The 14,075-nt window shown below is 40.9% G+C and overlaps 2 pseudogenes; both read left to right on the top strand.

Annotated features, from left to right (window-relative positions):
* The first annotated feature begins 1,230 nt into the window (after positions 1–1,230).
* Positions 1,231–5,348, top strand: LOC145656535 (voltage-dependent L-type calcium channel subunit alpha-1D-like; annotated as a pseudogene).
* A 584-nt stretch (positions 5,349–5,932) lies between these two features.
* On the top strand, positions 5,933–8,160 carry LOC145656536 (voltage-dependent L-type calcium channel subunit alpha-1D-like; annotated as a pseudogene).
* Positions 8,161–14,075: the final 5,915 nt, after the last annotated feature.

Consider the following 14,075-nt stretch of genomic DNA (forward strand, 5'->3'; position numbering starts at 1 on the left):
CAAGCTCGCCACAAAATGGGGGAATATGCTTCTCCATGGGAACATAAACATAAAATCTATCGTAGCCATAGCTTCCTCATGTTTAGTATGCAACTCCCTAATTTGTTCTTGCAACTGTGATTCTTGTTCACCTGACTGTGATACTGTACAAACTTCAGTCTTTACAGTCCCTACTACGAGCTTGGTGAAGGATAGGAGTTGATGATGAGTTGGCTGGCACAGTCCCTCTGGCCTAAAGTTCCTGTCGTTGTCCTGTTGCGTCACAACGATGATCTCTGTAGCTCTGACGTGGTATCAAAACAGTTGTAACCAGACACCAGAACACCACTCGGTCTCCCACTAAATGCCAACCTGCTCTTCAGCACTACCGCATTAGGTACTTCACTCTATACTTGCACATAAAAAAAAAACCCTTTAGTTCCTCTTAGCTACTTGGAATACTCCACTCCTGGTAGCAAGTTTTATGGCCTGTGAATATTTGAGACCCAATGGGACATTCCTTTCCTATACATACATGAGAGTAAGAGGAAACCAGGCACATCAATTGAAAATATATGTATTTCTCTTTTTTAAACTTCCTGTAGTACACACAAGCTAGTGTACACATAATATGTCAGTGGCTGTTTGGAAATTTAAAAAAAAAACAAAAAAACAAACTATGCTTCCACACTGTAGTGTGAAGGATTACAATTAGAAAGCATCTTCTAAAATGATCGCTGACCTGTTGTGCCTGTACTTACTTTGTTAACATGTGCTAAACTCCACAACACACGTAGGCTAAACACTGGAACTTATCTGCGCTCACTCACAGTAGCTACACAAACTAACTAAACAGAAAAGAACATATTCACTTTTCCACTGACCGTATACAATTATTTTCTATGTCCCTTATTACAGAAGCGTCAACAAACTAAACTAAAATAAAGTCCCAAAACAACTGCCTTCCGGTTGGTCCTAAACAGATAGAAAGGTTCATGGAAGGTGAACCTGCAACACTGATGGAAAACTCCAACCTTTATCTTACAACTCATGCACGCACACACCCACAAAATCATTCAACAACCCTTTTGTTAGACGGCTAAAACAAATCTTAAATCTTTACTGTGTTGGTAAGGGAATAATCCAAGGTTTTTTCACCTTTTTCTTAAAACTCACAAAAAGGCAACTCACAGGAGCAAAATGTTCCTTGTTCGTTTATTGGTAAACATGTTAATCCCGCTTGTTATCGCGATGGCACCACCTGGTGGTTTTAAAGGTACCACGACCTATTTGTTCCACCAGCTTTGTGTAGGCACAACCGATAATCACCCGGTTACATGTACAACCCAAAATGCATCTAAAATAAACATCAGAAATCATAAGTGCATTAACTCTTTGTAGGACTGCGATAGGTTGGATAACAACAGAACACTTGTCCCGCCATATAAGCGAAATGAACGCCTGCTTAGGTCTCCAAGTGGCCACCAATTGGCTCCCCAGAGCACTTAAATGTATTTACAGCTCTGGAAAAAAATGAGAGACCACTACAAAATGATCAGTTTCTCTAGTTTTACAATTGATGTGTATGAGTTTGACCAGGCTGAGTAGTTTTGTTTTATCCCATAAACTACTGGCAACATGTCTTCCAAATTCCAGATAAAAATATTGTATTTTAGAGCATGTTCTTTATGAAAATGACTAATGGTCAAAATAACAAAACAGTTACAGAAATTTCAGACCACAAATAATGCAAAGAAAACAAGCATTTACAAACAACACGGTACTAATATTTCTACTTTGGATGAGTCAAGAATCAATATTTGGTGGAATAACCCTGATTTTTAATCACAGCTGTCATGCATCTTGGTATGCTTTCCACCAGTCTTTCACATTGCTGTTGGGTAATTTTATGCCACTCCTGGCACAGAAATTCCAGGAGCTCGGCTTTGTTTGATGGCTTGTGACCATCCATCTTCCTCTTGATTACATTGCAAAGGTTTTCATTGGGGCTCAGGTCTGGAGATTGGGCTGGCTATGAAAGGGTCTGGTGGTCCCTCATCCACACTTTGATTGACCTGGCTGTGTGACATGGAGCATTGTCCTGTTGAAAAAAATAAATAAAAAATCATCAGAGTTGGGGAACATTGTCATTGTATTTATTTATTTATTGTCCTATGCCAGGGGAGTCAAACTCAAATACACAGTGGGCAAAAATTAAAAACTTGGACAATGTTTTGCTTAAACATTGAATCTGGAACAAGCAAAGTTTAATACTATAGACACACGTGAAATCAAATGTCAAATCAAAGACATCTGTGGCATTCATTTTTTAAATAAATGTTTTTAAAAATCGTATGCCTCTTTCTTTATTTGTAGCCTTATGAGTTAAATTTCAATGGTAACCTTTTTTTTCACAGGCTAACAATAATAATAATAATAATAATAATAATAATAATAATAATAATTTCCTTCAATGAAAATCCACCCATTCAAGTCCATGCTTTGGAGTAGCGAGGAAAAGTGCATAAAGAAAACATTCATTCAAGCTCAGTTTGCTACTCTCTGATCTACTCTGATGCACACTGGTCCAAGCCAGATACCTGACATCTCTTCTTGGATGCTAGCTCATCAATGTTTGGGGTCAGGCTCTGAGCTGAGAAAATCCTCAGGATTGAGTGAAGGTGTTCATCAGTGAGACGACTCCTGTGTGATGTTTTTCTCATCTTCATCAAGGAGAATAGTTGCTCACACAGATATGTGCTGCCTAACATAGAGAGCATTGGAGCAGCTGGGGCATTGTGTCATGGATGTAATGTGGAAACTGTGCAGCGCCCACAGCGTCATACTTTGACTTCAGCGTGTCACTATACTGGAGTTCAAGCAGCTCCATTTGGAGGTTAGTTGGTGGGCTTTCCATATCAACTGCAAAAGGATTACTAAGCAGTTAAAACCTACATTTCTGGGCATCAAAGTCAGCAAATTGCCAGGTCACTCGGCACTGAGTAACTTGAGTTTTTCAGCAAACTGTGCACTTGGGAACATGGCAGTAGAGCTCTGCATTTTTATGGTTTGGCCATAAAATTGGCCACAGGCACAATTTTGTTTTAAAAGCCCTCACTGCAACATACATGTCTGTGATGACATGGCCCTGACCCTGAAGCTGCAAGTTGTGCAGCTGGTGGCATGAGGTTGCTAATGAATGTCAACAGAGGAGGGGGCGTTTGTGGGTCCTGATTGACACGCCAATGCACCAGCAGAGCATTCTGGGATTTGTAGTATTAGCGGTGAATTCACTGTCTACCGGTGGGCCAGCTCTAGTAGACATATAGTATTTTCTCGCAGGCCAAATATAATTACACTGTGGGCGAGATTTGGCTTGCGGCCCTGAGTTTGACATCTATGTCCTATGCTATTGCAATGGCGACTCAGATTTTTGCTTAGGGCTTCATAAAGACTTGGGACAGCCCTGGCATCACAGTTTTGTGCACAGGAAAATCATCAAACCTGTTAACTGCGCTACCAGGGTTTTTCAAGTAACTGTACAAATAAATTGCAAACACAATTTCTTTTAGAACTTGGATCCAGTTACATTTTATGAGTGCCAAAATGTAATGAATCACAGCAATTTAAAAAATCGCCTTATTAGTTGTGACTCTAGAATCCTTTACACCTAGAAAATTACAGAAATTACATCTTTGATCTTGCGCTCAAAATCCTCCACATGCTTACTAGATTCACTGCCTGCACACTTTCTTAAGGAAATCCTACCTGAAGTAATTGAACCTTTTCTAAATTTAATAAACTCCTCCTTGAACCTTGGCTACATCCCTAAACCATTCAAATTACCAGTAATCAGACCACTTATCAATAAATCTAACGTCGACCCATGTCAGCTGTCAAACTACAGGCTGATCTCAAAGCTTACATTTATTTCCAAGATCCTAGAAAAAGCTGTAGCTCAGCAGCTAAGCTCATATCTGAATCAGTACCAGATACATGAAGTTTTTCAGTCAGGGTTTAGGCTTAATCACAGTACAGAAACAGAACTAAATAAAGTAGTTAATGACCTGTTGTTGGCTTCTGACCTTGGTTAGGTCTCTGTGCTTATAATGCTTGAACTGCGTGCAGCATTTGACAATATAGATCACAACATTTTACTAGATCCTGAGAGTGCTACGAGTGTTCAGGCCTGTCCGAGCCATCAACAGAGCAAAGGGACTCAAGGTACTGCCCGTTGTGCCTGTGCCCATGCGTGCCACACGCCTCTCTCCTGCCATCCCTGATAACTGCCTCTCTGCCCGTCTGACCAGAACATGGTGCAGTGTGTGTTCGTGGCTATCAGGACCATCGGGAACATCATGATTGCCACCGCTCTGCTTCAGTTCATGTTCGCCTGCGTTGGCGTCCAGCTCTTTAAGGTGCTCTCTGCTCCCCGTGCACACGTACCACCCCCTGCACCTCCCTTACTTCGTAATGACACCAGCAATACATGAATTGCACTTATGACTTGTCTCACTTTTGACAAAGTAGGTGCTCTTGTGGGTGCTGTTGAGAGTAAATGTTACATTTTGTATCGCAGGGCAAATTTTATTGCCGCACAGATGAGGCAAAACACACACTGAAGCAGTGCAAGTAAGCACTACTTAGGGAAGGTGTCTGTGTGTTATCAAATGGCAATGATTCATTGATTCTGTGTTGTTCTCATAGTGTGTGTGTGTGTGTGTGTGTGTGTGTGTGTGTGTGTGTGCGTGTGTTTGCATGTAATGCAGAGGCACATTTGTGGTATATAAAGATGGTGATGTGACTCACCCGATCATGCGCCAGCACTTCTGGCTCAACAGCGAGTTTAACTTTGATAACGTGCTGATGGGCATGATGGCCCTCTTCACTGTCTCCACCTTTGAGGCTTGACCCACGTAAGTCTCCACAATGATGTGATCCCATGTCAAAGGGCAAAGGTCAACTAAGCACATATTTCCTCCCCTGGGTTACACTTGTTCTCTTCTGTTTCATGATTTCCCTCAGACTCCTTTACAAGGCCATCGATGCCAACGGGGAGAACCATGGCTCATTCTACAACTACCGCGTGGAGATATCCATCTTCTTCATCGTCTATATCATCATCATTGCCTTCTTCATGAGGAACATCTTCGTGGGTTTTGTCATCATCACACTCCTCCACTATTCATGCTATGTCATGCTGTAACTGAAGCTAGTTATTTGGCCATTTGTCTTGTCCCCAGCATTATTTCATGGATGCCTGGAATTTCTTCAATGCTCTCATTGTGGTGGGGAGTGTGGTGGAAATTGTGGTTACAGAGTTCATTGTGAGTGTCCAGTCTGCTTTCATACTGTTACTATCAATATAGAAGTATAGAAAATGTATTGGCTGTAACATTGAGACTGAGACATAAAACCAGAAAACATGACTAGAAGTAGAGGAACAAGCACCACAGCAGGACAGGTTACTTAGGGGAAAACTCAAAACAGGTGTTAAGAACAGTTAGAACAAAGCATATTACAGGGTGGAAACAAAAAAGAACAACAAATCCACATGGCACTAGCACCACGGCAACCATGATGTCAGGGTGGGGAAACTATGGCAGTGGCATACCTGCCATACAGTATCGTATGATTTCTCAGAAATATTCTCATTAGTATTTTAGATTATTATTTCATTAGAATCATTATTTATAATCAGTAATCAGCAAAAATTATTTACAACTATATACTTGTCATAATCATCACTGCAATTGAATTTTTAAGACTGTCCAGAAGGTGATATTATTGCAAGTTTATAAACTTGGAGATCTACTAGACATTAGGCACAGCAATCAGATAATCTTACTCATAGAAATTCTTTATATAGCCTCTGCCTCTCTTACTTCCTTTTCCACAGAGCTCTGAAGACAGTTCTCGGGTGTATATCGCTTTCTTCTGTCTGTTTCGTGTGATGAGACTGGTTAAGATGCTCAGCAAGGGGGAGGGCATCCGCACACGCCTCTGGACCTTTGTGAAATCTCTTTAGGTCAATGGTCACTGCAACAACAACAAAAAACCCCTCAGTTTCTTCTCTCTACCTGAACACACAAAAGCTGAGAATTCAAATGAGATTTTTTTCTTCTGTTTTCTTCTGTTTGTCCCAAAGGCCCTCCCTTATGTAGCGCTGCTCATCGCCATGATCTTCTTCATCTATGCTGTGATTGGCATGCAGGTGGGTGGGGGAGGGAATACAGATTCTGATGAGTGTGAACATACAAATACACGTCATTTGAAGAGCACCGAATATGAACCCACTGCTGTGCAGGCATCTCAGGGACATGGTGCTTGCCTGACTGTCTTTCTCCCTAGCAGACATTGGAGCAGAGGAGCCAGCAGGAGGCACAGCAGTGGAGTCATTGTGGACCTCACAGCCCGCGGGAGCGTAGACAAAACTGCACTCAGGTTGGATGAGTCTCATCCCCACCTGTGTGCGTGTGTGCTCGTGTTTGTGTGTGTGTGCGTACATAGGTGTGCCACGGGCGAGGCTTGGCAGGAGATTATGTTGGCCAGATTGCCAGGGAAACGCTGTGATCCAGAGTCGGACTACGAGCCCGGCAAGGAATTCACCTGCGGCAGCAACTTTGCCATCATCTATTTCATCAGCTTCTTCATGCTCTGTGCTTTCTTGGTAATGCACAATTCTTTTACTTTCATGTGAATTTAATTCAGATGCTTACATTCCTCTTTATTTGCTGTGTCCATTTATCACCTTTCCCAGATTATCAATCTCATTGTTGCTGTCATCGTGGACAATTTTGACTACTTGACACATGATTGGTCGATTCTGGGATTGCATCACTTGGATGAGTTCAAAAGGATCTGGTCAGAGTATGATCCCGAAGCCATGTAAGGCCCACCTCCATAAGTAAGCCCCACCTCCATAAGTAAGATACACCTCCATAAGTAAGCCCCACCTACATAAGTAAGCTCCACCTCCATGTCTCGCTTTGCCGTCTCTCTTCATCGTCCACTTTTCTCACTCCAGCATTCTTCACAGGGTTTCACAAAGCACTTGGACGTGGTGGCCCTGCTTAGGACTATCCAGCCTCCTCTGGGCTTTGGGATGCTCTGTCCCCACCGTGTGGCCTGCAAGGTACTGCACACGCTCATGCACTCAGACAGACACAGACACAGACACACACACACACACACACACACACACACACTAGGTGAGCCATTCTTGACCTACTTACCTGCAGCAGACAAAACACAGATGCATTCATTGCTGTCTGTGGACTCCTGCCAGCAGCAAGGTACAGTATCAACTCATGGTCACCTGGAGCTTCTGGGCCATCTTTGATTTGCTGATAGTATCATTCTAAGTGTCTTTTTGCTTGGCAAATATTTGTGTGTACTATATTAGTGTCATTCATAAGAATGCAGAGGACAGAAAGAGGCTTCCTCTATGAAACTGCCATGTGTCAGCCATTGTGGTGATGAAGTTAAAGGGCGCTCTGTTATTTCCATAATTAATTTTGGACCATTTTGTTGCATCAGCAGCAGTTATGGTTCAGATACTGTAACGGTAATTCCAGGTTTACATTTGTAATGTCAGGTTTACATTACATTACAAATGTCGGTATGCATCAGTTTATTTCCAGAGCTTATCACAGAAGAGACCTTCTCTGTTTCAGAGCCATACTTTAGCATTGGTTCCATTTATTTCAATGCCATATTTTATATATGCACACTAGGCCTGCAGCTATAGGATATTTTAGTAATCGAGTATTCTCTCGATTATGGCATCAACTAACTGATTTTTCAGATAAGTAATACTTTGCTTTATTAAAGAGCAATTGGAAATATACAAAAAGAATAAGAAAAGTCTCTTAAAATAAACAACTTGTCACGATCAGTCCCTTTCATCTTCGGTGTTCCGTGTTTTCCCTGTCTTGTGTTTAGCTCTGTTCCGTTCCATAGTTTGATTTTGTCCTCACCTTGTTTGATTGCTTACACCTGTCCTTCGTTTCTAGTTTTGTGAAGTTGAATATATTTAAACCCTGCCTTGTTCCCTTAGATTTTGCTGTTCATTTGAATTATTGAATTTTGACTGATTGGTCTATGTGTTTAGTTCATTGAATGTTTGCATGTTTATTCGTATGGTTGTGTTGGTTTGTGCTCCGTGTTTCCTAGCTCTGAGTTTTCCCTAGCCTTAGTTATAGCCTGCTTCCCTGTTTGCTTTCGTGCCTTTGTGTGTTTGTTTTGTTTAATCATGTATCGCCTCGCTCTCTGTGTTGGCTCTTTGACCCTGGACTGCCTAAACGACTGATTTTGTATTTGCCCCTATTAAATCTCGCTCTTCTCCGCACATGTCTGCCTCCTTACCGCTCAACGTTACACAGCTAAACAAAACAGAAGACTTGTTTGAATGAGTTGAATGCCAAATACAAAACAGTTTGCTTTACACCCATAAAAAATATAATCCAGGTAAAACTAAGTATTTGTGTGAAATCAGAAGTAGTTTATTACTTCCTCAGTGTAAAAAATGCGACAAACTGCATTTGTTCAATTCATTCATTCAAAATACAATTTTACGTAATGGAACTTACTCCAGTCCATTAACTATAATACCTACTCCAAAAATGTCAAATTCAATGTCTCTGCCAATAAACATGATGAGAAGTCACTCCAGCATAATTATACACCACTGAAGTGATTTAATGTCACATAGTGAACTAGCTGACCTTCCTCTTGAACTGTCCGAGCTCAGGGGTTAAGGTAATTGACTTATAATCAGAAGGTTGCTGGTTCAAGTGCCACCACTGCCAAGCTGTTGGACCCCTGAGCAAGGCCCTTAACCCTCAGTTTCTCAAGTTGTACTCGGTTGTAATTGTAAGTTGCTTTGGATAAAAGCATCAGCCTGTGAGGGGGTTGAGATGGGAGGTGGCCCAAAGACCACTGCTGCAGGAAGGACAACCAATCAATATAAAGGACCAAATGTGACAGGCATATGGTCAATGCCCACCCTGACGCCCCCTATAAATCATGTCATGTTGTCAAGCCCAGTCCCTCTGTTTTCATGATGAAGAGCTATCATTTCAGCTCCATATCACCAGCTTGTTTCAATACAAGCTGATATAAGAGTATCTGATGGAAATGTCCACCATTGAGGTTTCAGTGCAGTGTTGAACACATCTACCTTTCTCACACTGAACCTCTTAGGTCTGGAAATCAGAGTGAACAGAGAAACTGGACAAGCACCGTTTCGTCTGCTTGGCTTCAGAATCATTTGCATCTATATAGGAACCAAAAATTATAAACCTCATGATTGCACATTTGATATTCCTACATTTTATTTCCTGCTTGGAAATGTGCTATATTGTAGAGATAAGGGTTTCTTCAGCAATAATGAGGCACTTCCAAAAGGCTCCACAACACTCAGAGGAAGGACAGCAGCCTTAACTCAATGATCTATGCAATTCAGCATTTTATTTATTTATGCTAGCATATATGACTGTTAGAATAAAGGCCTATTGAAACAAAGAAAAATGGATGCGACTTTTAATGTCGTAGAATGCTCACATCATATTTGAAACATATATTTCTCTTATCTTTTATATGGCAAATATGTGGCAGAGATGTTTTTAACATCATCAACTAAACAAAACAAACAGGCAACCAAAGAAAAATATAAACATTCTGGCTTTAAGCAATGAAAGCTAGATAACTAATGCTTTGCGGTTGTTCCCAGGCATAAACAGACTAGGATACATTTAGATAAACAAAAACGACTACAAACACTGACCACGTGTTATGAATGTACTCACTCTTAATGAGCCCTCCATGTGTTTTCTTACATTTCTACATTTTTATAGTCAGTGATTTGCTTTTTATAGCCAGTCCTTTTCAAACAGTACTGAAATGTAGATATCAAGAAGGTGGAGCTTGACATTGTGGGCCTAAAAAAATTAGCCCAAGAAGATCTAATTAGTGGAGTATTTCACTGATTTCAGTGTATGTAATATGTCAGAATGTGCTTGCTAGATAGGCTGTGTGAATCTGCAGCTTGTGGCTAGATCAAATCAGTCCATCTTAGCCAATTTGTATTTTTATTATGACCTTTAAGTGATGCTATTGTTCTTGGGTCCACAGAAGTCCAAAATAATCTGCTTCAATGCATTTCTTAACTACATATAAGAAGGTTTGAATGGTAAGAATATGGTATTGATGATTATGATTAGGATTTAGCCCCACTAGCCCATTTATAACAGCTGCCCCTGTGTATGTATATGTCCTACAGTAACTATACGGCTTGCTGTGATTTTTATTCATGCTTTTTATTGAAATACCATAAGATATTGGGATATTATTGCGATATCAGGCTAACTGAAATGTTCAGTCAAGGTTAAGGCTGGTTTTCAGCATTGCACAAGGGCTGTCTTCAGACCACGGATGTGCAGGCCAGGAGGCTACACTGCCACGACAGCTGTCCTGCTCTTCCAGGTCGAACGGCTCAGGCGTCCTCACACTCAGTTCATCCAGGTCAAGTAAGAGCTTCATCTGTTACTGTTCTGTTACTGTACTGTTAGCTTCATCCAGGAAGGTCCGAGATTGGGCTGGCTCAGAAGGAGGAACATCGTGTGGCAGAAAGTCCAAAGCAGAGGGCAAGAGAGCAGCTCCGCGTCCAGCCGAAGGCGCAGATGCACACTTGCGGCTTTGTGGATTTGTGTCCATTTTAAGATCAGGCGAGCAACTTCTAGCTTTGTCCCGGACAGTCAAAGTGTGGTCCAGCTCATAAATGGGCACACCAGGTAGGTCAAAACACATCAGTAAAGAAGTAGGGCTGTTTCTAGTTGAAAATGAACACTTGGAACTTCGTGGAGTGGCAAATAGGGTGTCCAGATTCAAACAGATTTCCTCAACAGGCGTCATCATAAGGCTTCTTGGTGTAGTCATTGCTGAATTTCTTGATTGCCATATCGGGAATCTCTGGGTTTGGGAAATAGCTGTCCAGGAATCACGCTCATTTTCAGTAACCAGATTCTGCACTTTTTTAGCTAGTCCACTGTGCTTTCTTTGGCTGGTTGAGTGAGTCTCCACATGTTCAGCACTCTTGCTGAAATCGATAACCGTATTCATAGGACAGTTTTCCATGGTTCGGGATGTCGGTCTCAAAGAAGCTGATCCAGGCCTCTGAGTGCTCCTGCGTGAAGACTGCCTGCTACAGCTGACTGAGCAGACATCCTCTGCAACGGAGACGCTTCCCTGGACTTTGTGCAACAGCACTGCGCACTGCTGAAGCAGCTGGCTGGAAGTATAAAAAGCCATAGAGAGATCTGGCCTTAAAATCTGATTGGCTGAGCTGAGCTGCCAAGTTGATATACATACAGTATCAATTTAAATGCTATGACACTATGCTTCACAACAACAGGATTCTGTATTAATACAACCCTCCATTTACGTTTACATTTACATTTACATTTTTGGCATTTAGCAGATGCTTTTATCCAGAGTGACTTACAAAAATACTTTGTCATCTATTGTATCCTAGCAAGTACAGTAGGTTAGAGACAAAGATACCACTGAACTAGAATACTGCTAAAATACCTAGAAGAGATGCAAAATAAGCATAAGTTTGAGGTAATAAAAAGAGTGTTAACTGGGAAAAGAGGCATAACACAATATATTTGTGATTATATAAATCAAGCAGCTATTCTTATTCTTATGGCTAGCTAAATAGATTGCAATTTCGTCGTCTTCAAGGCATGGCATGGTGTTTATTCATTCTTTGGCATACAAAATGACGCCTTTTCACGTTGTGGAACTACAAATATGGCGGCCTTTTATCTTTAGCGTTTTAATGACGTAAAAGCAGAGTCTCACCGTAAAGTCGGGCAGGAGGAGCTGGACTCATTTATTTCTTCGTATCTTCCCCCTTCTAGCGGTCAATAACGGGTAGTCTTGAATTGATTTCTATCGCGTAATACTTTGGATATAAATGTTTAAATTTCCTGTTGGAGGACAGACAAAGTATAGTCAACCAGTTCTAACCTTTTGATAAAAACTTGAACTTCAAAGTAGGTGAATCTATTTCCTTAAACCAATCAGATCACAGTTCATTTACATAACATCAATGCTTTGAGTGCTTTAGATATGAGAACATCACAGTGATCTTTCTGCTCACACATCAGTCAGTCTATAATTCTGTATTATGTGTTTCTATAGCTTCCAACTTTCATGAGTTCCTTGAATCTGTGGAGAAAAGTGCAGACCAATGTAGTTTCTTATTTGTGAACATTTATACATTCATTGTAATTTATTTATCATTTAAATGTTTTATTACTTTTAATTTATAGACATAAGGACACAGAAAACAGTTCATATACTGAATGAATTGTTACAAGGTAATATTTTCTAGACTGTGTTTACCATATGTTTTTATTTCTAAACGTTAATGCAGTGTGTTAATCTGTCACACCGAGGCAGAAGGGGTGAATCTGATATACCCCTCTTCCATTGTCAACTATTCAGAGTCCTCCAGTGGAGCTCATACAACTAAAGAAACACATACAGAGGTCACTGGAGGTTCTAAGTTACATCTAAAGTGGTCTACTTGTGACGTTGCGAGGATAAGCAGGATGCGGGGACGAGGCAAGATGAAACGCACTTTTATTTTTACAAACATGCAAAACATACAACAAAGCTCAAATACTATGCACATCTCAAACACCAACACACGTACTATGACACACGAGACATATATACACCCAAGCCGATTACACATAACAGAGAACAGGTGAACGGCACGAGAGGGTGTGGCAACACAGACGAACACACACATACCAAGATGTTTGAGGAGGGGGCGGGGCCACAACATGACACTAAGCCTGTACACACTGATCCAACACTACCCTGTAGGGCACCATCTCCATGGAAGTATATTTTTAAAAGCATGTTTGATAACCATATTTATACTGGAACAATTTAATCAAATGAGTTGTGTTTTTTGTTCCTCTCTAAGACGGTTCGGATGCCGATATTGAGATTTGAGTCTGAGCAAGTTGAGAAACCCACTGTGAGGGTTTCTGGGTGCTCTGGAGGAGCAACCAGAAGTCGTACACCTGCACCATGCCTGAGACCCCTCTGCCCCTGACACAATTGCCCAGGAATGTGGGCATGTACCTAGACTATGAGGATGGACAGCTGTCTTTCTATTACATACTAACATATCTACATATTTATCGGAAACCTCCAGTAGAAGAAGCTGTATCCCCTTTTTGTGCTGCTGGACAGACACACTCATGACACTGTACTCATCAAAAGCTGCACCAGAGATGCACTGAGTCATATCCCGCTACACACCTCTCAGGCCAGCTTGTTTGCACAGCCAATCACATAAACAAGATATAATGTCAGTAATGTTTGCGGCAGGTGTTTCAAATGTGCCCAGACTCATATTCAAAAATATCCATGTTTCAACAGTTTGAAGGTGGCCATGACACTAACAGTCTGGTGGAAATTCCACAAGATATCAAACTCCACACTCACACGAACTATTCATTCTCCAATTTGGAACAATCCAGGCTTTACCATGAACAAAAATATTAAACTTTACATCTTGGATAGAAAAAGGCATTACAAACCTTAAACATATTTATCCTAAGACTTGTTTCATGTCACGCCCACAACTAGCCCCAAAATATGCTATAGAAAGCCCCCAGTTCCTACAATACCATCAGCTAAGATCACCTATGTGTTCAAAAATCAATTCCGATACCTACATCCATATCAGAATTTATAAACAAGCATTCTTAATACAAAAAACCTATTATCTAAGATATACAAAATAATAGTGAAATCAAATCTCACAGTTACTCTCCCATCGAGACAATAGGAGGAACATTTATTACTAGCCCCCGACGCTGCAGTTTGGATTAAAATGTGTAATAATAATTACCACATGACTGCAACACTAACCTACAATGCATTCAGTACAAAATAATACAGAGTACATTATACTACACATTGGATGTTTAAAATTGGTTTCACAAGCTCAGCAATCTGTACATACTTTATTCAAATCACAGTTGACGATTACATTCACGTCACGTGGC

Source organism: Electrophorus electricus, unplaced genomic scaffold (assembly GCF_041902795.1).
Source record: "Electrophorus electricus isolate QZ-2024a unplaced genomic scaffold, ASM4190279v1 Scaffold76, whole genome shotgun sequence".
Taxonomy (NCBI): Eukaryota; Metazoa; Chordata; class Actinopteri; order Gymnotiformes; family Gymnotidae; genus Electrophorus; species Electrophorus electricus.